General features: G+C 38.3%; 1 protein-coding gene across 4 annotated transcripts in view; it reads left to right on the forward strand.

The window, feature by feature from the left end:
• CNTNAP2 (contactin associated protein 2) overlaps positions 1–25,390 on the forward strand; it is a 2,222,175-nt gene that overhangs the window by 806,794 nt on the left and 1,389,991 nt on the right. The window contains exon 1 of one of the 4 annotated variants that reach the window (XM_081537163.1): positions 19,416–19,571. The exons of the other annotated variants lie outside the window; for them this stretch is intronic. The gene's annotated coding sequence lies outside the window, so the exon portion shown is untranslated. Of the gene's footprint in view, positions 1–19,415; positions 19,572–25,390 lie in introns of those variants that run through there. 4 annotated transcript variants of the gene reach the window in all.

The raw sequence follows: 25,390 nt of genomic DNA on the forward strand, positions 1-25,390 counted from the left end.
TGATTCCTGGGTTGGGAAGATCCCCTGGAGAAGGGCATGGCAACTCATTCCAGTATGCCTGCCTGGAGAATCCTGTGGACAGGAGAACCTGGCGGGCTACAGTTCATAGGGTCACAAAGAGTTGGACATTTGAAGTCAGACGTCTAAAGAGACTGAGCACAGCACAGCATGTTGATATATACATATATATGATATATACATACATATATATATACATTCTTTTTCATATTCTTTTCCATTATGGTTTATTTTTATTGCAGTATACTGAATATAGTTCCCTGTCAAACACTTTATTTTAAACAAGTTTTGCCACTGGCATTTCATAACTAAACTTACTGCCTAAGGAAATGAAATCTCTCAGGTTTGTGTGTTTAAATAATCTGATGGATGATAAAAATTAACTATAGTTGCATGCTGCATAAAATATATGTGTATATATATATATATATATATATCCGTCATCAGAATATGTTCATCTTTATCTTTGTAGTGGATGTTCTCCGAGATGGTCCCATTGAGCCACAGCTCCTGGTCTTACCACTCTGTGTGGTCCCCTCCTACACTTAGGCTGTGACTTGCTTTAACCAGCAGAACTCTGTCCTGAGAGCAGTGACACTGTGCCCTTTCCAGGACTAACCTTAAAAAGGACCTGGTCTCTCCCACTTTTGTGTTTTGAGGATCCCTGAGAACCTGCATCAGACATCTGATTTGTCTGCTGGAGAGATGGCACGAAGAAGGTACTGCAAAGACAAAGACGCTGGAGCATGACTGCCCAGGCATTAATTCTAGAAGACACTACATAAGATGCTATTTCATGTCCAAATTTCTGGCTCTCAGAGTCACAGAAATAATACAATGGCTGTAATTTGAAGCCTCTGAATCTTGCATAGTTTGTTGTGCAGCAATGACCAAAACAATTTATTTTTTTCCAAACAAATAATACCAGATTTATTGAAACACCATCAGAGATCAATTTTACCAGCATTGTAAAGCTGTTTTGAGAATGTCTAGAAAAACAATGTACAGCAGTTAAAATTTAAAATGTCCCTCTTATTTCACTCTAACGTGTGGTTGGCCATTTATGCTTCGTGTGTTATTTCTACCTTCTTGCTTCTATCTCAAACAGTCCACTGAAACTGTTTTTGTAAAATCATTTCTTGTCTTCTCATGGCTGTGTTGTTCAGTCTCTAAGCCATATCTGACTGTGACTGCATGGACTGCAACACGCTAGGCTTGCCTGTCTTTCGCTATCTCACAGTGTTTGCTCAAACTCTTGTCCATTGCATCCACTTGCAATGCAGGAGATGCTGGTTTGATTCCTGGGTCGGGAAGATCCGCTGGAGGAGGGATAGGCTACCCACTCCAGTATTCATGGGCTTCCCATGTGTCTTAGCTGGTAAAGAATTCACCTGCAATGCAGGAGAACTGGGTTCAATCCATGGGTTGGGAGATCCCTTGGAGAAGGGAAAGGCTACCCACTCCAGTATTCCGGCCTGGAGAATTCTATGGACTGTATAGTCCATGGGGTCGCAAAGAGTCAGACACGACTAAGTGACTTTCACTTTCACTTTTTTGTCCATTGAGTCAATGATGCCATCCAGACATCTCATTCTCTGTCACCCCCTTCTCCTCTTGCCTTCAATCTTTCCCAGCATCAAGGTTTTTTTCCCAATGAGTCAGCTCTTAGCATCAAGTGGCCAAAGTATTGGAGCTTAAGCTTCAGCATCAGTCCTTCCAATGAATATTTAGGGTTTTTTTTTTCTTTTTGAATTGACTGGTTTGATCTCCCTGTTGTAGTCCAAGTGACTCTCAAGAGTCTTCTCCAGTACCACAATTCGAAAGCATCAATTATTTGGTGCTCAGCCTTTTTTATGGTCTAGCTCTCACATCCGGAGAAGGCAATGGCACCCCACTCCAGTACTCTTGCCTGGAAAATCCCATGGATGGAGGAGCCTGGTAGGCTACAGTCCATGGGGTCGCTAAGAGTCGGACACGACTGAGCAACTTCACTTTCACTTTTCCCTTTCATGCACTGGAGAAGGAAATGGCAACCCACTCCAGTATTCTTGCCTGGAGAGTCCCAGGGACGGTGGAGCCTGGTGGGCTGCCGTCTATGGGGTCGCACAGAGTCGGACACGACTGAAGTGACTTAGCAGCAGCAGTAGCAGCAGCTCTCACATCTGTGCATGACTACTGGAAAAACCATAGGTTTGACTAGATGGACCTTTGTCGACAAAGCGATGTCTCTGCTTTTTAATATGCTGTCTAGGTTTGTCATGGGCTCTCCTGATAACTTAGCTGGTGAAGAATCTGCCTGCAATGTAGGAGACCCTGGTTTGATTCCTGGGTCAGGAAGATCTACTGGAGAAGGGATAGGCTACCCACTCCAGTACTCTTGGGCTTCCCTTGTGACTCAGCTGGTAAAGAATCCACCTGCAATGTGGGAGACCTGGGTTTGATCTGTGGGTTGGGAGGATCCCCTGGAGAAGGGAAAGGCTACCCTTTAAAGAATACTCTAGTATTCTAGCCTGGAGAATTCCATGGACTGTATAGTCCATGGGGTCACAGAGTTGGACATGCTTGAGTGACTTTCACTTTCACTAGGTTTATCATACGTTTTCTTCCAAGGAACAAGCATCTTTTTTTTAAATCCAATGAACACATTTTAAGTCAGTCACGTATTTGACCTTGTGTGACACTGGACACTTTTCCTTCATTCTCAGATTCTTAAAATATCTTCTCCCTGATTTTTTTTTCCAGCCTCTTTGTCCAGCTTCTTTGAATCCTTTGTGTACCTGAGTTTTCTGCAGAGTCTTGGTATTTCCCAAAAGTTAGTTCACTGCTTTATCTTTTCGTTCCTCACGCTCTTCTTGAATAATTTTAGTTAAACTTCAACTACATGTTGTTAACTTCCAAAAGCACATCTCAATTCTAGCCCCCTCTGCTCATCTCCAGAAACATACTGAGTTGCCTGCAGAACAAGTTAATAAGACTTCACTTCAGGGTCCTGAAAGTAACGTACATAGAGTTTATGCCCATCCTTCATCATGTGCTAGGCCAGACCCTCAAACCTGCTCCTGCTCTGTATTAAAAACTTAGAAGTAAAGCTTCCAGTTGCAAAATCTAGAAACCAGATTCACCCTTGACCTCTCTCCCTTTCATTCTCACTGCATTGACCCTCCACTCTATGAGTGTTGTCTCGAATTTGCACCTGAGGTTACATGTTAGCAATTGGGTTCCTTGCTACCTAATGATGCCTGATAAAATAGGATGGGCTGCGTTGAGCATAGGCAATAAATGATGGTTGGGTTTTGCTCTCCATGCATCACCACCGGGAACCTCCAACTTGGTCTAGATAGAATGGCTGAGGAAGGAGAAAGCAGAGCAGCTAAGGGATAGGACAGGTCCTCCAGGGGAGGTTTCCCTGTCTCAGTAACACATCAACATCCAGAGGACTCAGAGTCAGTGCAGGAACAGAAGCTAGCCATGGACATTTTGTCAGCATCAGCTTCCTCTCACAAGTTCTTAGCTGCTCAGTGTGACAGTGTATTATGATAAGAGCAAACTGATGCCATTTATGGTAACCTTTGTATATTAACCAGCATCTAGCCCCTTGAAGATAGATGCACCTGTGGCTGCAGTGGAGGGACGTTAGAGGAAAACAATAGTTTTCATCTATTTGAGGTTTCATTTCAAATAATCCATTATAAATAATTTATATTTTTATTTAGTATATAGTCATTTTTCATAAACAGATAATTGAGCCTGTAATTTCAGTACTATTTGTATGAGTCTTAAATGGCTTGTCAAAAGTTAAAAAAAAAAAAGAAGAAGAAGGTTTCTTAAATATAATGCCAGGAGCTTGCTGGCCCACAGGATATTATCCAATATTGTCCTATAGATAACATAATCAATCATCAAGTCCTGTCAATTCTGTCATCATGATAACTCGAGAATAGATTTAATGTTCTTCATCTTTCTGTTTTTATTGAAGCCCTGTTATGGTCCAGCTCAAATTTTTTGAGTAATTTCCTAAATAGCTTTCCTCCTTCCAGTCCTGACCATCTGCAAGTCAATTCATCATTAGAGATCCCTCCAAAAGGGAAATCTATTTATGTGACCTTTCCCCCATCCCTACCTTTACCCCACCCCATTTCTCTAAATCCTTCAGCTCATGTGAGAAAAAAATCTATATTTCATTGGCTTTTATTTTTAAATTTTTATTGGAATATAGTTGCTTTACTAAGTTGTGATGTTACTTTCTGCTGTAAAGCAAAGTGAATAATCTATACATATATCCCATTTTTTTGGATTTCCTTCCAATTTAAGTCACCACAGAACATTGAGTAGAGTTCCCTATGCTCTACAGTAGGTACTCAATAGTTATATATTTTATACATCAGTTCAGTTCAGTTCAGTCGCTCAGTCGTGTCCGACTCTTTGCGACCCCATGAATCGCAGCACGCCAGGCCTCTCTGTCTATCACCAACTCCCAGAGTCTACCCAAACCCATGTCCATCGAGTCGGTGATGCCGTCCAACCATCTCATCCCCTGTCGTCCCCTTCTCCTCCTGCCCCCAATCCTACCCAGCACCAGAGTCTTTTCCAATGAGTCAACTCTTTGCATGAGGTGGCCAAAGTATTGGAGTTTCAGCTTCAACATCAGTCCTTCCAATGAACACCCAGGACTGATCTCCTTTAGGATGGACTGGTTGGTTCTCCTTGCAGTCCAAGGGACTCTCAAGAGTCTTCTCCAACACCACAGTTCAAAAGCATCAATTCTGCGGTGCTCAGCTTTCTTCACCATTCAACTCTCACATCCATACATGACCACTGGAAAAACCATAGCCTTGACTAGATGGACTTTTGTTGGCAAAGTAATGTCTCTGCTTTTAAATATGCTATCTAGGTTGGCCATAACCTTCCTTCCAAGGAGTAAGCAAGCATCTTTTAATTTCATGGCTGCAATCACCATCAGCAGTGATTTTGGAGCCCAAAAAAATAAAGTCTGACACTGTTTCCACTGTTTCCCCATCTATTTCCCATGAAGTGATGGGACCAGATGCCATGATCTTAGTTTTCTGAATGTTGAACTTTAAGCCAACTTTTTCACTCTCCTCTTTCACTTTCATCAAGAGGCTCTTTAGTTCTTCACTTTCTGCCATAAGGGTGGTGTCATCTGCATATCTGAGGTTATTGATATTTCTCCCGGCAATCTTGATTCCAGCTTGTGTTTCTTCTAGCCCAGCGTTTCTCGTGGTGTACTCTGCATATAAATTAAATAAGCAGGGTGAAAATATACAGCCTTGACGTACTCCTTTTCCTATATAGCAGTGCACATATGTCAATCTTAATCTCCCAATTCATCTCACACCCCTATTCCCCGCTTGGTGTTCATACGTTTATTCTCTATGTCTAAGTCTCTATTTTTGCTTTACAAATAGATTCATTTGTACCATTTTTCTAGATTCCACATATATGTGTTAATATACAGTACTTGTTTTTCTCTTTCTGATTTACTTCATTGTGTATGACAGTCTCCAAGTCCATCCGTGTCTCAGCAAATGTCACAGTTTTGTTCCTTTTTATGGCTGAGTAATATTTCATTGTATATATGTGCCACATCTTCTTTATCCGTTTCTCTGTTGATGGACATTTAGATTGCTTCTATGTTCTGACTATTGTAAATGAAATCTACATTTCTTTGAACAGCTGAGAGGATCTTACCCAATTAGGTCCCGGCCGCTATTTCCAATCTCATTTTCTGCCACTAACCCCATCCTATCCCCACTTCACAACCCTTTACCCCCTCCACACACATACATACTTCCCCATCCATCCTGTGTTTCCCTCCAGGTTCTACCAAGGCAGCACCTCAACTAGCTTTCTCTGAGCTTTTCTGAGAACTTATAAGGTGCTCTATTCCTACTGCTGTCTGAGCACATAGAACAGCAGACTTTCACTCCACTCATGCATCCATGTGGCTCTCTTGTCTACCTGCACTGAGGCTCTTGAGAGTCTAGACTTTTCTACTTATCCAGTGCTGAGCATCATTCCTGTCAATAGTCAATACATAATAAATATTAGCTAGTTATTCAATGAACAAATGAATTCCTATCCTTTTAATAAGGTGTTTTATTTTATATTCTATAATTATCCTTTAGAAAATATAGAATCTAGTAAATGCTGTTCTGATTAAAATAGTAACAATAATAATAGTAATAAACTTGCTTTATCTGTGGGCCTATGCTGTCGACACTCTGGTAGCATAAAAAGCTATTTTTGAAGATCTGTATGAAACTAAAAGACAGGAAACCATTTAGTTCAAACAGCAGCTACTTACCAAAATATAAATAGAGCGGTAATACAGAGAAAATAGTTCTGGTATTGTGCTTAATTCACTCAAGCCATAGCAATTACTGCTGAGTAAAGGCCATATGCGCAATGAAGTTTTATGTTTCCATAGAAAATAAACAACAATTCTTTCCAGATGTTTACTAAAAATAAAATATATGTGTTCTTATAATCTTATCTCAAAAGGAAAAGGCAAAAACAAACAAACAAAAATGGCTTTTTTGTAATTTCTCAGATATTCTGCATACATGGTTTAGTCCCTGGGGAAAGAAATGAATACCATTACACTTTATCAATACTGTAAATAATTGAACATGGATTGTCCTACAAAATGAAATCTGACTTAAAACTGAAAAATAAAAGTGAAAGCACATAAACCAAACAAAAGAACTTTCTAAAATTATGCCTGTGCTCTGAATCCTTTCTGGTATTTTCCACAGGAAAAATGTAAATTTTGATGAATGTATTACAATCAAAAGTGAAATGTTGAAACTTCCTTGGATTGGATGTTGAAAACCAAATGACAGATGGTGTCAATTGTATTAGATACTTGAGAAAATATCAGGGTTCCAGAAACAATTTTTAAAACATTTACTTATATGATTTATTCTCCCACTTTTAACAGTGTAAATTCCAAGGAAAACATTGGGTTGACCAAAAAATCCATTTGGGTTTTTCATAAGATTTTTCAAAAAATCCAAACAAACTTTTTTGCCAACCCAATACATCTGTTGCTCTCTGAGCCTTTTAAAAATTTCCTTCATGTTAGCATTATTTTTAATTTTTTCTTTTGTTATGAAATCTTTTACATTAAGAAAACTGTATTATTTGGCAGAATGAATAGCCTCAGGTTATTTCCTCCTGTTATTTGGATCTTCTCAGTTCCTTATTGCCTAAATATTTCACTTTCTGTAATATTTATACTAAGTGTATACCATGCTAGCTAAAATGTGTTATATATATGTCTATTAATACATATGTGTATATGCCTAACTTTTGCATGTGTATTTGAATACTTGACAGTAGTCAGAATATTTCTAATTTACACAATAAAATGCAGATGATAAATCATATCAATCTGATCGTATACTGAAAAAGCAAATGATTAAATATAGAAAATGGGGCTTCCTAGGTGGCTCAGTGGTAAAGAATATGCCTGTCAATACAGGATACATGGGTTTGATCTCTGGGTCAGGAGGATCCCTGGAGGAGGAAATGGCAACCCCCTCCAGTATCCTTCCCTGGAGAATCTCATGGACAGAGGAGCCTGGGATGCGGCAGTCCATGGAGTCACAAAGAGTCACACATGACTTTAGCAACTCAGTCAGTTCAGTCACTCAGTCATGTCCAAATCTTTGTGACTCTATGGACTGTAGCACACCAGGCTTCCCTGTCCATTACTAACTCCTGGAGCTTGCTCAAACTCATGTTCATCGAGTCGGTGATGCCATCCAACTGTCTCATCCTCTGTTGTCCCCTTCACCTCCTGCCTTCAATCTCCCCACCTCCCACATCAAGGTCTTTTCCATGAATCAGTTCTTCGCATCAGGTGGCCAAAGTATTGGAGTTTCAGCTTCAACATCAGTCCTTCCATTGAACACCCAGGACTGATCTCCTTTAGGATGGATGGGTTGGATCTCCCTGCAGTCCAAGGGACTCTCAAAAGTCTTCTGCAACACCACAGTTCAAAAGCATCAATTCTTTGGTGCTCAACTTTCTTTATAGTCCAACTCTCACATCCATACATGACCACTGGAAAAACCATAGCCTTGACTAGATGAACCTTTGTTGGCAAAGTAATGTCTCTGCTTTTTAATATGCTATCTAGGTTGGTCATAACTTTCCTTCCAAGGAGTGAGCGTCTTTTAATTTCATGGCTGCAGTCACCATCTGCAATGATTTTGGAGCCCCCCAAAATAAAGTCAGCCACTGTTTCCACTGTTTCTCCATCGATTTGCCATGAATTGATGGGACCGGATGGCATGATCTTTGTCTTCTGAATGTTGAGCTTTAAGCCAACTTTTTCACTCTCCTCTTTCACTTTCATCAAGAGGCTCTTTAGTTCTTCTTCACTTTCTACCATAATGGTGGTGTCATTTGCATATCTGAGGTTATTGATATTTCTCCCGGCAATCTTGAGTCCAGCTTGTGCTTCATCCACTTAGCAACTAACCAACAACAAAATAGAAAATATAGACTAATTCTGGATTACAACTGATTTTACCTGCCCTCAATGAGACAATAACTGATATTGGGATTAAGAGTTTGGAAACAGATCATTCTCTATGATAGGGGACTGCTGTCATTACTATAGATTGTTTAGGAACATCCTTGGCTTCTATATTTCAGATGCCAGTTGTCAGAGATGACCCTCACTCCCCTACTGGGATCATCAAAAATACCTCCTATCATCCCCAAAAGTTCTCTGGAAGATGGGGCGACAGACTAATCCCTGACCTAGATGACCTTTCTCAACCTTTGAGGGCTATAGGTATATCCTCAAGGGTTTTATAATTTGGCCTTTACCCACCCCACCTTTTTTGCCTGTTCATACTGTTCATGGGATTCTTAAGGCAAAAATATTGGAATGGTTTGCTGTTTTCTTTCTCCAATATAATTTATTGAAGACTGAAAGCAGGAGGAGAAGGGGGCAACAGAGGATGGGATAGTTGGATGACATCACCAACTCAAGGGACATGAGTTAGGGCAAACTTAGTGAAGGACAGGGAAGCTGGCGTGCTGCAGTCCATGGGGTCACAAAGAGTCAGGCACAACTTAGTGACTGATCAACAGCAACCCCACCTTTCTGCTTAAAATCCAGGAAATTGGGAAATCATTCCTCTTAGAGAGTCAGGTTTCATTCTCATTTGTTCACCATTGGTTTGTCTTGATATGGAATTCTTTCTACTTTCTCTTCCTATTTGAAATGTCTGTCCCTTTCATCCTCTCCTGAGGTCGTCCTAGCAAGGATTTGGAGTATTAGTCTTTGATCAGAGTTGGCCAAGTCTAGCTCTTGATTTTTAAAAGGAGCTTATGGAATTTAGAAATTACTTTTACCTTTCATGAAGACTAGCTTTCAAAGCCTTTTGCATGCAGAGACTCATACAAGTTGAATACGACAGTCGAACATCTTTCCTTTATAGCTGTCATTTGCACTCCATTTGAGTATGGGAACCCAGTGCGTAATCAGATGACAAACCAAAGGGCATTATCATTATCACAGAAATAAAACTACAACAATTTTTAGCACTTAGTAAAAACAATAAAATTTGGTTTACATTCTTCAAGAGCACTATAACTGTTATGTAAATAATATATGGTAATTTTCAAGTATCTCAAACACACATTGTATTTTGTAGAGAAGAATAAATAATTTTGGTGAGAATGAAGTGTAATGATTTCTTTTCTTTGATTAACAAGCATTTTTATAGTGATCATCATTATTAACTGAGATAAATATTTGCATAGGTACAGTATACAGTTCTTTCATTAAAAATATTTTTATTTTAAAAATATGTGCTGGGTCCTGAATCATGATGTTTTTTAAAGTTTGATTTTAATGAGTCATTGAATATGTATTTACTTTTATGAGATGCACATATTTGGAATATGGCTATATTTGTCAGCATAAGAATGATTTAAACTTCCTTAAAATAGTCTGTTAGGGTGCAGATGTTCTTGCTGACAGGTGCTTCTAAAGCATTAAAAATAGATCTAACTACAATGCTTTTTGAAAACATAATTCTTTTGCCTCTGCTCATATTGTACTTGTTGTTGTTTAGTCACTAAGTCCTGTCCATCTCTTATGTGACCCTGTGGACAGTAGCCTGCACGTTTCTCTGTTCAGGGGATTTCCTAGGCAAGAATACTGGAGTGGGTTGTCATTTCCTTCTCCAGGGGATCTTCCCGACCTAGGGATCAAACCTACATCTGCTGCGTTGGCAGGCAGATTCTTTACCACTGAGCCACTTGGAAAGCCCTGCTCCTAATAGGTTAACCAAATTTTCTTCTTCTCAAACATGAATACTGATAAAGTCCCATATCAGTGTGTATCAGTTATATATAATAATTTGGAAAGTGCATGTGCATCTGTGCATGCTAAGCTTCTTCAGTTGTGTCCCACTCTTTGTCACCCCATAGACTATAGCCTGCCAGGTTCCTCTGTCCACGGAATTCTCCAGGCAGGAATACTGGAGTAGGTTGCCATGCTCTCCTCCAGGGCATCTTCGTGACCCAGGGATTGAACTTGCATCTCTTATGTCTCCTGCATTTGCAGGTGGATTCTTTATCGCTGGAGCCACCTGGGAAGTCCAGAAAGTGCATGACAATATTCAAAATAAGAAAAAAAAATAGAAATCAAAGTAATATTGTGTGTGTGTGTGTATGTGTGTATAGAAAATGCTACATTGGATATTGAGTGTTAAAAGTTTACTGGGGCCTTATGATGACATTTTGTTTCAAATTCAGGATTTGAGTATATTTTATAGTTAACATCAAATTTTAATGAAATAGCTTTAGTGCTAAAACCTTGTTTTACTTGATTGATTTGTAGCATCTCCCACAAATTAAGCAACACTCAAAATTCTAGTTTCTGTGATTGGCTGATAAAATTTATATTCATTTTTCACATTTGTGGCATAGTTTTATTACACTTAAAACATCATTTTTCCAGAGAGGAAAAAAATAAATATTTTAATGTGATGCATTTGAGACTGAGAATGAAAACCTCACTGTTAAGTGCCAATATTAAACCAGGCACTTGCTCACAGATTGCTACTCCCCTTTACTCTTTTGGTCATTTTGATGTTCCTTCTTTTGACCACTTGCATAGCAATTGATGTATCTTACACGGTTTGTTCCCTTACTTGTTGATTTTAGATTTTTCAGTTACATGTAATTGATATCTCAGGACAATTATTGGCTCTTTTCTCTTGGTAACTGTGACATCTGTAGCCTCTTATAATGAAAGTGTAAATGACAAATGAAGTCTATAAGACTATTGGTTTAGGTAAACCAGCAAAGTTTCGTGGAGAAAGAAGGCCTGGACCTTGAAAATTAACTATGCTTTGAGTATTCAATGGAGGAGGGGCATGTTTTAAAAGTGTATATGGAAGGACTTCTCTGTTGGTGAAATGGTTAAGAGTTTGTGCTCCAAAACCAGGGGCCGTGGGTTTGATCCCTAGTCAGAGAACTAAGATCCCACATGCCATGGAGGTGCAACTGAATAATAAATAGATTTTTTTTTAATGTGCATGTGGAAAATGTAGCATTCGCCAAGTATTCATTGGTCATGCTAGCTGGAGCACATGGTGTCTATAAAGGAAGAGGGAGGATAGAAAGGGGTGAGACTGCAAAATCAACGCTTCCCACACATGGAGGAGGCAAGTGATGCCAGGCTAAAAGATTTGAGTGTTTCTGTATGGGAGGTGGAAGGGGGAAGTTTGATATGTATTTTTAAACAGAGGACAGAAAGTGAGGTTTAACAAAATGATGATTTCATAAGTGATAGGAAAGTCTGACAACAGAAAATAGGTGTAGTTGCTTTGAAAATAATCACTGAGAGGTTAAAGTATTAAAAAATGAGTGTTAACTAAGGTGGAAATGCAGAGGAAGTACTGTGTACAAGAAGCATTATAGAGACTATGGTCAGGGTCTAATGAAAGACATTGTATAAGACTGAGATTGCATGGAAACAATTAATCATAGATTAGAGTGTAGTTCTGAGCCTGGATGAAATGGACAGAAATATGCAAACAAAGGTTGGCTTGCACAGATAATGTTATCTCCATGGAAATAATATTATTTCCATGAATCTCTGGAGTTCGGATAGATATATAGATAGATATAGATATGTTAAACTTTCAAGAAGGAAGAAGAGAGAGAAAAAGCATAAACCAAGCATTGACTTCATCTACATTTGAAGAGTGGAAGAAAGAAAGAAGGGTAACAAATTCACATACATGTGTGCTCTCACACACACACACAGGGAAAAGTCAGAAAATTAATAGAAAAATCAAGACAGCATGATAACTCTAAACTTTAAGATATGGCTTCATGAGATAAGGATTATGCAACCATACAAAAGAACTTAGGGAAAACAAAAAGAAATAGAACAATTACATAACTGAATTTGGGTGATTTTTTTTCTCATTTTTAATGTATTTCTTTCCAGTTTGTCACTATGTAAGTAAATAGGATAATAAGGGAGAGAGATTTTTGGATCTTCCCTTTTCTGGGCCCATATAAATATTCTAGTAGTCTGCTTTTGAATATTGGGGTTATAGAACCTCATGTTTTGTTGTTGACTTTTGCAACTTCGATGAAATGAAAATAGAAAATGTCACATTTTAAAATTCCTTTTACACAGTAAAATTAATAGGTAAGGGACATGTATCTAAAACTGATTTTTACCAGTGAGTCATAAAACCAACAACCAGATTTTTTTTTTCTCCAACAGTGGCTATTTATAGCATGATTTACATCAAGAGTTTGTCATATGGTCCCAGAAATTTTCTTTCTACTTTCTGTAGGTTCTTAAATAAATTTTCCATTAATCATGCATTGATCTAGCACAGTAATTGGGTCTAGAATATTTGTTTAATTTACCACTATTTAACATATAAAATACTGGAGATGGAAGGTATCATTATTAGTTATTTTTATCCTCTTCTAGCCTGGTGTGTATTTTACTGATCTGTATTTATAAATACCTATCTCTGAACTCGTCATATATGGGAATCTGCTTTTCACAAAAGCTCTGACAAGGGACAAACATAACTTTTTTTTTTTGGTTACTCTGTTGATAATCTATCTTCTAAATAACTGATCTTCATAAATAAGTTTATATATAATCTACAACTCATCTCTGCATCTTTCATTGCATTGCTTTTTTATTCAAAATGTATATTTTCTATATGTAAATTGTACCATTGAATGTTGACTAGCCCACTCTGAGGACTGAGGACTTCATCTAGTCTTTCACCTGGAAAGGCCATTGAAGGCTACATTTTGTTTAAGTGGTGGCTCAGATGGTAAAGAATCTGCCTGTAATGCCGGAGACTGGGGTTCGATCCCTGGGTCAGGAAGATCCCCTGGAGAATGGAATGGCAACCCACTCCAGTATTCTTGCCTGGAGAATTCCATGGACAGAGGAGCCTAGAGGGCCACAGTCCATGGGGTCTCAAAGAGACACAAATGAGCAACTAACACTTTCACTTTCACCTAAGTTGAAAGTAAATCTGAAATTAAAATATCTAATTTGCATAAAAGTGTCACATATGTAGCTGCCTCAGCTCAGAGCAAAGAAAGTATATAATAAACACAAACAAATAAAACGATGTTTTCGGGGAGTAATAGGTGCTATAACAAAAATGAGACAACACAAAGGTGGAGAGTAAATTGTAGGGTAACGTATAAGTAGTAAAGAATGGATACTCAACTCAAACTCGAAAGGCTACACAGTATATTATTCCACAATATGACATTCTCAGTTCAGTTCAGTTCAGTCGCTCAGTCGTGTCCGACTCTTTACGACCCCATGAATCACAGCACGCCAGGCCTCCCTGTCCATCACCAACTCCCAGAGTTACCCAAACCCATGTCCATCGAGCCGGTGCTGCCATCCAACCATCTCATCCTCTGTCGTCCCCTTCTCTTGCCCTCAATCCTTTCCAGCATCAGGGTCTTTTCCAATGAGTCAACTCTTCGCATGAGGTGGCCAAAGTATTGGAGTTTCAGCTTCAACATCAGTCCTTCCAATGAACAATTCTAGACAAGGAAAAAAATATAGGAACAGAAAACACGTACACTTCCCATTCATGCTTAGTCATCGTGCTCGGTCATGTCAACCCTGCGGACTGTAGCCCGCCAGGCTCCACTTAACTTAAAAATGCTTTTGAGCACGTATCACATTTTTGGAACTATGCTAGGCAATGTAATACAGAGAAGACTAAGATTCAGTCCCTTTCTCTATGGAAGTCAGTTCATCACTAACGTAGTAAAGTCTAAAATTCAGAGACAATGCCTGTGCATCTTGATATCATCCCAACTTCATTGTGGTTCCTTGTGCATACAAAACACTTAATAAACAATGCTGAATAAACATTGCATTCATTGGCTTGAAAGTATCAGCAGCATATTCTGTTGATCCCTACATTTGCTGAACTCTGATGACATCCTAGATATTCTGCTTATTCTCTCCTTTGATTCTTACGACCACCTTATAAGGGAAATTATTTTATAATTTCTGTTACACAGAAAGGAAACTCAACTTTACAAGAGTATATAACTTGCCGCAGATGACACAGCTGAAGGTGTCAAAGCTAGAATTTGAGTTCTGATCTGTACGACTTCAAAGTCCCTTGTACATCTGCTGTGCTGTCTTACAGAGTGATTGAAAAATTTATTTTTCCTTATATTATCAAACATGCTTTCTTGTGATCTGTACTCTAGTAATACACACAAGAAATATCTCTGCATTGCTCATTCATTTTTTTCCACTCATGTACCAGACTACAAAATGTCAGGTATAACTTAATGAAATAACCTGATATGCTTCTCTAAGTAATAAAATGAACTAACATTTAATGTATTCCAGACAACATGTTATGAGGGCTTCCCTCATAGCTCAGTTGGTAAATCATCTGCCTACAGTGCAGGAGACCAGGGTTTGATTCCCGGGTTGGGAAACTCCCCTGGAGAAGGAAATGGAAACCCACTCCAGTACTCTTGCCTGGAGAGTCCCATGGACAGAGGAGCCTGGTGGGCACAGTCCAGGGATCTCAAGAGTTGGACACAACTTAGCGACTAAACCACCAACACCACCACCAGACAACATGTAAATGTCATAACTCATTTTACTTTCAAAAAGAAATCATATGTATATGTTATTATTAGTCCCACTTTATAAATATAGTTTTGATGGCATAATAATAATAATTCCAATGCCAGGTCCTAAATTATATCCATTTTGAAATTATCAGTTTTTAAGGTTAATATGTGAAAAAAGTATAAAACCTATAACTCCAAATTTTCCTTTATGTATGTTCTTTATAATTCACAGGAACAAGTTATCTTTTATAAAATTTTATAAATTATTATTATTTGAATTGTATTTTTTAATAAATTGAAAAGTTAGAAAAACAAATCTAATCTGGGTTTCTGAGAGACCTGGAATACATTTGACAAATTCATAATATTGGTAGGTTAAGGATGCAAATTTAATTAATTATTCAACCAATCTACTTTTTTTTTGTGGAGGGTAAAAGATACTAGTCAAACCAATTGTAAAGCCAATGATAACATAATTGTTTGAATTAGTCTTTTGTATTTCAAGCTATTTTTGCATACCAGGTGGAAAGGACAGGGATTTTGAATTTCAACACCTCAGTTTCTTTTTAATGGAGCAAAATAAGCATAAATGTAAACTTTGAAAAATATCTATATAAATTATCAAAGTGTCTTTAAAATGTATTCATCATTTATGAAGTGTGCTTGGGCCTGCTAAGTCCCTTCAGTCCTGTCTGACTCTTTGTGACCCCATGGACTGTGGCCCACTGGGCTCCTCTGTCCCTGGGATTCTCCAGGCATGAATACTGGAGTGGGTTGCCATATCCTCCAAGAGATCTTCCCACCAGGGACTGAACCCCGGTCTCCTGTGTCTCCTGCATTGTAGGCAGATTCTTTACCTGCTGAGCCATCAGGGAAGCCCTATGCAACTCTCTAGGCTCCATTAAATCCCAGTTCTCTATTTGATGCTCTGACAGCACCTTGAATGTGTGTTTACTCAAGACATAAGCCATAATATTCTAGCAGCAGCATCCAGCTAACCTGGCAAAAGTCTGGCTATGAAATCCTCCAATAGGCTTCTGAATAAGGTACCAATTCAAATCTTCAGGGTAGCATTCCAGTCCCAAGGATTATAGATTATTGAGTTCCCTAGATGCCTACACCCTATTCTTGTAGGGGCAGATGTGTTTGTGTGGCATTTCAAGTGCAAACCAGAAATATCAACCATTTATTCTTTCATCTTTCATGCTTGTGTTTATTTATCAAGTCTCTGACATTAATTGAAGATAGTAATACATTAAGTGCTCAGAACAGCTGGCTCTTGTGGTTGGCCTTTTGATTCAAATTCTTAGTTGCTAACTAAGCAATCTTTCAGCATACTTAATTGTTAAATAACCAACAATGGATTCTTGTACTTCTGATTAGGCCATTTCAAGCTGTATATTAAAATTAAACTGAGATGTATGTGTGTGTTTATAGACAATATAGCAAAATTTTAACACTTTAAACTGAATCTGTTCTGTTCTTAGTTACCAATATTTATAGGACATATAAGGAGAAATAAATGAAATCTCACCTATTCAACTTGTGTAGAAAAATTTCCTCTGTGCTATTAATTTAAAATCCCAGTTGAGTTTCATTTCTGAAGTGTTTTCTCCTCATCTAGACCGTGGGTTTTGTAGGTACAAAGCTCATGTACACTTAGCACAATGCCTGACACATTATTTGTTGTTGCTGTTTAGTCGCTAAGTCGTGTCCGACCCTTTTGCAACTCTGTGGAATGTAACCCAGCCAGGCTTCTCTGTGCATGGGATTTCCCAGGCAAGGATACTGGAGTGGGTTGCCAGTTTCTCCTCCAGGGGATCTTCCCACCCAGGGATCGAACCCAAGGCTCCTGCGGTGTTGTTTCCTGAATTGCAGACATAGTCTTTACTGCTGAGGCACATTATAAACCTCCAAATAAATGAATATGGAAAGTTATTGAAAGTTCCTCCTTCTGCAACTTCAGTGGTCAGTCCATAACCAGGCTTCTCCTCATTATAATATTTTCGTAGTGTTTAAATTGCCTTTGTTAAGGTAGGAGTGATATAACAACTGTGAAGTCTGTGAAGTTGTAAGGGAACTCCTTCCAAAACAAAACAGGGTTTCTCTGCATAGAATCACAAAATTGCAAGTCATTTATACTGTCAGGACACCTGTATTATAAAAAGTGTTTTTGAGGTTTTATTTCACAGTGGATGTAGAAATAAAATAAATCACCAATAACTTTGATTGAGTCTTGAAAATTATTTGTGAACCTACAAACCACACGTTCCCACTATTAATGAAAGAGAAATCCTTGAGAGAAATTTTTGGCAAAGAAACTGTTGACACAAGAGCTTTGGCTTAGTCCTGAGTCTTTCCTTATTTAGATAAAGACAAAATCTTGGCAGGCCATTCACTGTAAGATTTCAATGAGTCTTATTCTTTTTATGTCATCAAAACTTTAATTTTCTAGACCTGTTTACTGTTAAACTGTCTTCTCTAAGTCTTGGATGTGTGTTCTAGTAGTTCCAAGGACAGATGGCATATAACCTTGAGACTTAGGGAAGGTTTTATATTTTTTAAAATACATTGTAGAAACTGCCTTTATTCACTTAATGTTGAAAACTAAATTTGCCCAATGTCCCTGATTTTGATTAATACCTTGTGACAAGCCTTGACCATGACCACAGTGATCTAGCTATGTTTAAGTAAATCTGATGAGAAGATTCTGTGGTTTCTCCAGAATTGATAACATATATGATGTTCTTATATTGCAAGTAAAGTGTATAAGTACCTAACAGGTTAACTTTAAAACATAGTGTAAATTCTTATTTGTATAAAGATATAAAATATTGTACATGAAATAAAAATAGCATACCTATTGTCTTTGTTTTTTCATCATTGTAATGCATATGTATGATTAAAAAAACAAATTGCTTTTAAAGATTTACAACTAAAAGTAATATTGCATCACTCATTCCAACCCCTTATCCCCGCTCTCTAGAGACCATCTTGCAATTCTGCTATCCTTACAATGAGTGCATCCGTATTTATATATGATAGACTATTGGCATTTTCTTGATATTTTAGTTTAAAATATTTTGTACTTGCTTCTATTTCTGCCACCTCTCTGCAAAACTTGTAAATATGATTATATCAAACTTTCATGATATATCATTGTGACACTATTTTTACATTGGAACCCCAAAGTTATTAAAAAATGATCACATATCCTTATGAATACTCTCTTTTCTTGGAGTTAATATTAAACTTTTTAAAAAATTGCTTAGTTTTCTATTAGTACCTATTTATTTCTAAAGTCTCCACTAAAATTTTGTGTCCTCCCAGTATAATGAAATTTGTTAAATAACTTCTCAGTATAAATATATATGTGTGTGTATGTGTGTGTGTGCGTGCGTGCGCGCTAAGTCACTTGAGTCGTGTCTGACTCTTTGTGACTTGATGGACCTTAACCTGCCAGGCTCCTCTGTCCATGGGATTCTTCAGACAAGAATACTGGAGTGGGTTGCCATGTCCTCCTCCGGGAATTTTCCCAGCCCAGGCATGGAACCCACATCTCTTATGTCTCCTGCAATGGCAGGTGGGTTCTTTACCACTGGCACCACCTACGGGGACCAAGCCCCGCCCCAAGCAGCGGGCATCTTCTTTTAGTTCAAAAGAGGAAAACTTTTCTTAGCTGGGGTGAGGAGGCCTGCTCCCTCACCTGGAAGTTGGCCTAGGTGAGAAAGAGAGAGTGATGGCCAGATGCTGTTCTTCGGGGAAAATACTGCAGGGGAAAATAATAATAATAATTAATAATTAATAATAATAACATATGTGTAGTCTTTTCCCTGAAGACCTACCTTGGGTCATCATGCTCTCTTTCTCGCCTAGGACAACTGCCAAGTGAGGGAGCAGGCCTCCGCATGCAAGCTGAGAAAAGTTTTCTCTTTTGAGCTAAAGGAAGTTGCCTACTGCTTGGGGCAGGGCCTGGTCCCAGCAGGTGATATGTGGGGTTTTCCAAGAAGGCAAATCGGGTGCATTAGGAGACCAAAGGGTGTGTTTTGTGGCTTCAGGTGCGTCAGGGGAAGTAATGTGGGCTTCGGGTTGTGGGGGGCGGGCAGACGCCGGCCTGGGATGCGCTGAACGTCGCGGGCTCTGAGAACCTGGCCTCAGACCCGCAGGTTCAAGGAACGCCCCTCCAAGAGGAAGCTCAATCTCGCGGGATCTTTATCTCGCGGGATCTCGGCAGAGCTTGGGGAGCTCGCAGGGAAACGATGAGAAACCCTTGAGAACCTTCTCCCTGACTGTCTACACGGAGTGCTCCTCTTGCCTGCTATCAAGCAAACACTCCTCCTGATGCCTCCTCACGCCTCCAAATCAGAGTTGCGGTGCAGCCCGGCCAGGTATTTTATACACCTGTATAGTTTTGTATAAGTATTTCTTTGTTTTTTTCTCCCCAGAAATGGCCTTCCTGTAGACCACCATCCGCCCGCTCCTATCTGGACTGGCAACTCCTAGATTTTTCTCTGTGATCATCCTGAACATTCCCTTCATGTCTGTGCAATTTCTGAACTAGTGTTGGTTGGACTCATGTCGCAAATTTTAGGTCATCCATAGTCTGTTTGGACTCATTTTCTCTTTCAGTGTGTACATTCTTCAGCAGTTTGAAAAAAAAAAAAGGGCTCATGAGGTAAAAATTTTGAAGCCTTCCATTCAAAGAAGAAGGCTTCCATCTTAGGCTTGTTTGGATGAGTCTGATTGCTGAGTTGTGGAAACCCGAGTAGGGCTGGGAGGGGTTGCCTTTCTCACTGGCGTCTCAGGTGCAGATTTTTCCCACCCACTCTAGTAAGCTTCCTTCTTCTGCCACAGAGAGGTGGTGGGGTGGGTGGTTGTGCAGAATGTCAAGGGAACTGAGTATCTTCTAACTATCTCATACCCGGAATTTCAACCTTTTTTTTTTTTCCCCTGGTCTCATGGACACCTTGACTTTCAGAGCTTCCTGTAGCCTTGACTCCTGAACTCTGCAGATTTACCAGGGTTTTTCAATGCAAATAGGCCCTGCTTTCCATCCTTCACTACCCACTCTTACAACCCAGAACTGACCTTTCCAGTTGAGCTTTCTCTGCTCTGCTCAACCAACCAGCACTCGCTCTACTTTCCAGGATCTATTGCGTGAACCTCTTTCTGTCCTGTTGTCTCTGCAACAGTTTTGTCTCTCTATCCAGTTTTGTCTTTAAAGAAAATGCTTCATTGTCTTATTAGTGGAATTTCATGAACCATTCATGTCTTCTGTTTAGTCTCTTAACTTCCCTTCAAAACCAGGTGATATCACTTGACAAGTAAGTCCCTACACTTTTCATTGGCTGAATACTATTCAGCTGTACTGCTATTCCATAATATTTTAAAGGAAAAAACCTGCTGTTAGTATTTAATTGCACTTTTAGGAAATATATTTCAACAGTTGTCCATAAAATCATTTGTACTATCTTCTAAGTGCTATTGTTGTAGGTATATTAACATACCAAAATTTTTAGCTGTGTAGTTCTGGGTGATGGGTTCAAAGGTTCTTTTACCTCATGATTTAACAATTCTGTAATTTCCAAGTTTTCAGCAGTGGATATATATTAACATATATAATTTTAAAGAGAAAAAATACACAATTCAGTTTTTAAACTATTTTTAGCTGCCAAAAAAACAGCCATTACTCTCACTGACTTGTGATTTGATCAGTTTCAGTGCTGGGAAGAGAGGGCTGTTAAATAATTGGTCATTTCCAAGCTCTGCCTCTTCCTGAATGAGGAGAGACATATACAGCATCAGTGTGCACTGTCACGTGAACATTGACATTGGCCATGAAACTTCATCATCACCTTCTAGAATTTAATGCACCCAGCAAAATAAATAGCAATCAATAGCCTAAACAGACCATTTGCCAATGTGGCATTAATGATGAAAGTCCAAGAAAGTTTTAGATACGCGTATCAGGATATTTATGGCAGTTCTGTAAAAATCAAGAAAAGCTACATTTAATTCCTTTGAAAATGGTGTTCAGGAACTTCTCTAAAATTGTCTCATGTCAAGAGATTTTAAAAGGTGAAAGTCAACTGCTAAAACTTGTGTGTTATCAAAATGATGCATAAATTAAAGTTTAGGCTAGTCTCAAAAATTTATTTTAGGTTACTCTTATAAGCTTCAGAGTTTATTTCTATTTAGGAGAAGCAGTTTCGTTGTGTGTAAAGGGACAAAGCAGGTTTTTCTTAGAGCTGCATTTGTCTGAGTATATGAGGGTTCAGTTCAGTTCAGTTCAGTCTCTTAGTTATGTCTGACTCTTTGCGACCCCGTGGACTAGAGCACACCAGGCCTCCCTATCCAACTCCAGGAGTTTACTCAAACTCATGTCCATTGAGTCGATGATGCCATCCAACCATCTCATCCTCTGGCGTCCACTTCTCTTCCTGCCTTCAATCTTTCCCAGCATCAGGATCTTTTGAAATGAGTCAGTTCTTTGCATCAGGTGGCCAAAGTACTGGAGTTTCAGCTTCAGCATCAGGCCTTCCAATGAATATTCAGGACTGATCTCCTTTAGGATGGACTGGTTGGATCTCCTTGGAGTCCAAGGGACTCTCAAGAGTCTTCTCTAACACCACAGTTCAAAAGCATCAAACCTTCAGTTCTTCAGTGTGAGGTTTGTTTGGATTTATAGTGAGTGGCCAGGGTGAGAGTACCAGAACTGGTGGTAAACTACCCCAAGCCCACCCTTGAAGTTTACTAAAAATGTACAGGCAAAGAGAGGATGTTAAAATGTTGTAATTATGTATATACATGTGACATACATAAATATAATTACATTAAAACTGTATTGCTATATATATATGTATTATATAACATGTATAATTTATATATAGCACTTCTTCAATGTATTGTGTTTCAGTACCTGAGAATTCTGTCCTTTGTTGTTCAGTCACTAAGTTATGTGTGACTCTTTGAAACCCCATGGAATGTAGCCTGTCAGACTCCTCTGTCCTCCACTGTCTCTTGGAATTTGCTCAAATTCATGTCCATTGAGTTGGTGATGCTATCTAACCATCTCACCCTCTGCTACCCTCTTCTCCTTTTGGCTTCAATCTTTCCAAGCATCAGGATTTGGGATGAGTTGGCTCTTTGCATCAAGTGACCAGAGTACTGGAGCTTCAGGTTCAGCATCAGTCCTTCCAGTGAATATTCAGGGTTGATTTCCTTTACTGGTTTGATCTCTTTGTACTCCAGGGGACTCTCAAGAGTCTTTTCCAGCACAACATTTTGAAAGCATCAATTCTTTGGTACTCAGCCTTTTTTGTGGTCCAGCTCTCACATCCATAGATGAAAACTGAACAAATCACTCTCTTCCTCATCTGTTTCATCATCAGTAATTTTCCATTAATGCTTATTTGCATATTTGTTCATTTTAAGCCATAAATTCTGTTTACTATAGAGTCTTGTGCTTGTATTTTGCTAATTCTGTTTTTCATGTAAAATTATTTTGCTTTCCATTTTTCCAAAGCATTTTTGAAACTTGGCATGCTAATTTTACTTTTATTATATTCCTCACTAGCTCATCAGCTTCTTGAGAGTCAGCAATTTAGGGAATTATCTTTTGTCCTTCATCTCCAAGATATCGTCTTAGTCATTCCTTCGCCAAATATTTGTGTAGCTTCCTATATATCAGACCAAGATTTAGACATTGATAGTCTCAGAAATATGATAGTTCTGACAAAGGATTATTGGAGGCAAATTTATGAATTCATTATTGTCCTACCTAAGCTGAGTGCAGAAAGAGGGTGTCAGTGCAGACTAGTTTTCACTGTAAGACAAATGGGAACAACATTTACAAAAATATATATAATTTTGAAATGTACCAAGGAGGTCAAACATTTAGCATTAACAGCACAGGAAATAATAGAAAACAAATTCTAGATATTGACTAAAGAACAGACACATCATCAAATATACATGCACCCCCAAATGAGAAAAAATACATATTTCCCCCACATGAGTAGTAGTGTAAGCCTATGCAAGCACTGATCTATAGTTTTGTTCCTTGCTTTGCAGTCTAGCTCAGAAATTCACCATGGGATTTCGTTTTGAATTCTTCTCTGTGGCTCGTTTTCCACTCGGAGAATACATTCATCCATTTGTCTACAATTCTTAGAAGCAGACAAAAGATTCAGTATAGCAAATCAAATTCAAAATTGTCTCCCATCCATTTTTGAGCAACACATAAATAACAAAAAAGACATTAAAAGTTTGCTCTTTTTCTCTTCTTCCTCTGAATTCTCTCTTCCGGTGAAAATTATAGCTTGAAATGATTGTCTATTTAGTAGCACTGTAATAGCTGTTGGAATGTGATTGTCATTTACCTCCCATAAGTTCAGTGTCCCCATGAGAAAGAGAACCTTTTTGGATTTCTAGATGTTCTTTTTCATTGTGATACTAAATTTGTAACCCCTTGGATTTTTAATGTGCCTGCAATAAAAGAAGCTGAGGACCTTAAGTGCATCCCAATTTTATGGTTATAGACGCCATACTGAGTAGGCAGAACATTTCCCTTTGAGCTGGACTTGGTGATTTTAGTACCTGGAGAAAAACTGAATCAACTTAGGAAAAATGAAAGCCCAGGGGAAACCAAAATGCATTAAAGATTATATTTTTCAATACTTTGAAATTCTTCCTTAACCTACCATAAATAAGAGTTTTTCCCCTAGTTTTAGACATTTTTTGTTTCCAACTCTTTTAAATTCCTGTGGACATTATTGGCTTGTTGAAATCTCACAGGACTGATGCTTGCCGCAGACTTTGAAATGTTGCCAAACTAACTCTGAGATCTGGTTTATTTTACAGAAAATATAGTGTTTCAATACAATTACTAATTTGTAAATCCAGAAAAGAGTAACAGAGCTCACCATTACCAGATAGTGAGAATTTTCTCCCTCTATGCTATATGTTTTTGAAATTCAGTCTTCCATTATGTCATTGAAAAAAAAAGTGTATTATATTTTTCCCCCTCCCTTTTAAAAGATAGAAGGGGGAAATCTTAATCAAGTGAATGTATGTGTGTCTGATAGCACCATAAACATAATGATGGGAAGCCACTCTCACATTCTTCTGTTGCCCAAACTGTGATTTGAAAGAATTTAAGCTCCAGATATTGTAAAGCTCTTCTTTGCTTGACTTTTTTTTGAATCAGTAGAACAGTGTTACTCTTTTTATTTAATATTCGTTGGCCAAAATGCATGGCACATGGATTGAACTAGTGCCTTCTGCAGTGGAAATTCAGAGTCCTAACCACTAGACTGCCAAGGAAGTCCCTTTTTCTTGACTGTTCGCATTACATTTACTTAGAATCTCAGCAATTGCTGGCAATCACATCATATTTTTTGGTTATTATTTTCTTATGCTAGTTGACCTACTAAGAATCCTTTGTATGTCCTTAGGGTAGGGAACGAGATCTGCAACTGTTATTCCTCTGTAATTAATTTACCCTCTCCCCAAGTTTACAGGCTTAAAATATCCACGTCATAGAAAAGGACCTACTGGGGTTTGGTATTTTTCTTTTGATTTTAAAATGGAAGTTCATCATAATATTTTTTGTTGGTTTGTATTCATCTAGAGCTAGAAAGTGACAATTTTAAAATATCATTTTCAGTTGTTGTTACATTAGTGAAATGCTGGTAGCTTCCCCAGCTCTGGTGTCATTAATTGACATCATCTGAAATGAGGTAGGATAATTTAGATTTAATATATTTCTCTTTTGCTTAAAATCATTAATTTTATTTTCTGTTTAAAATCATCCATTGATATTCCAAATGATTTTTAACTGTGCATGGAAGTTTAGAAAGAGGATTATAAAGAAAGGAAAAAAAAATATTTCTTTCCACCTAATTAGCTCATTTTCAATGACGTTTTTTCAAGATTAGTCAAGAATTTAGCTCTCTTCAATAAATGATGTTTTACATACAGTTGATGAGATTCAAAAATGACTCTCCGTTTCAGAGATTTGAAGTCAAACTTTTCCTTTGCTTTTTCTGTAAAAGAGAGTGTCACCTCCATATTGGTGCCAACATACATTTTAAAAATGATGATGTTTTAGTTTTTCCCTATGTTTTATCATTTTAATTTTGACATTCATCATTTGCACCTTCTCTATTAAGTATTTGATTAAAAGCAAATCAACTAACAAAGCTTG

This window comes from Giraffa tippelskirchi, chromosome 10, assembly GCF_054371585.1.
Source record: "Giraffa tippelskirchi isolate mGirTip1 chromosome 10, T2T-mGirTip1v1.2.pri, whole genome shotgun sequence".
Taxonomy (NCBI): Eukaryota; Metazoa; Chordata; class Mammalia; order Artiodactyla; family Giraffidae; genus Giraffa; species Giraffa tippelskirchi.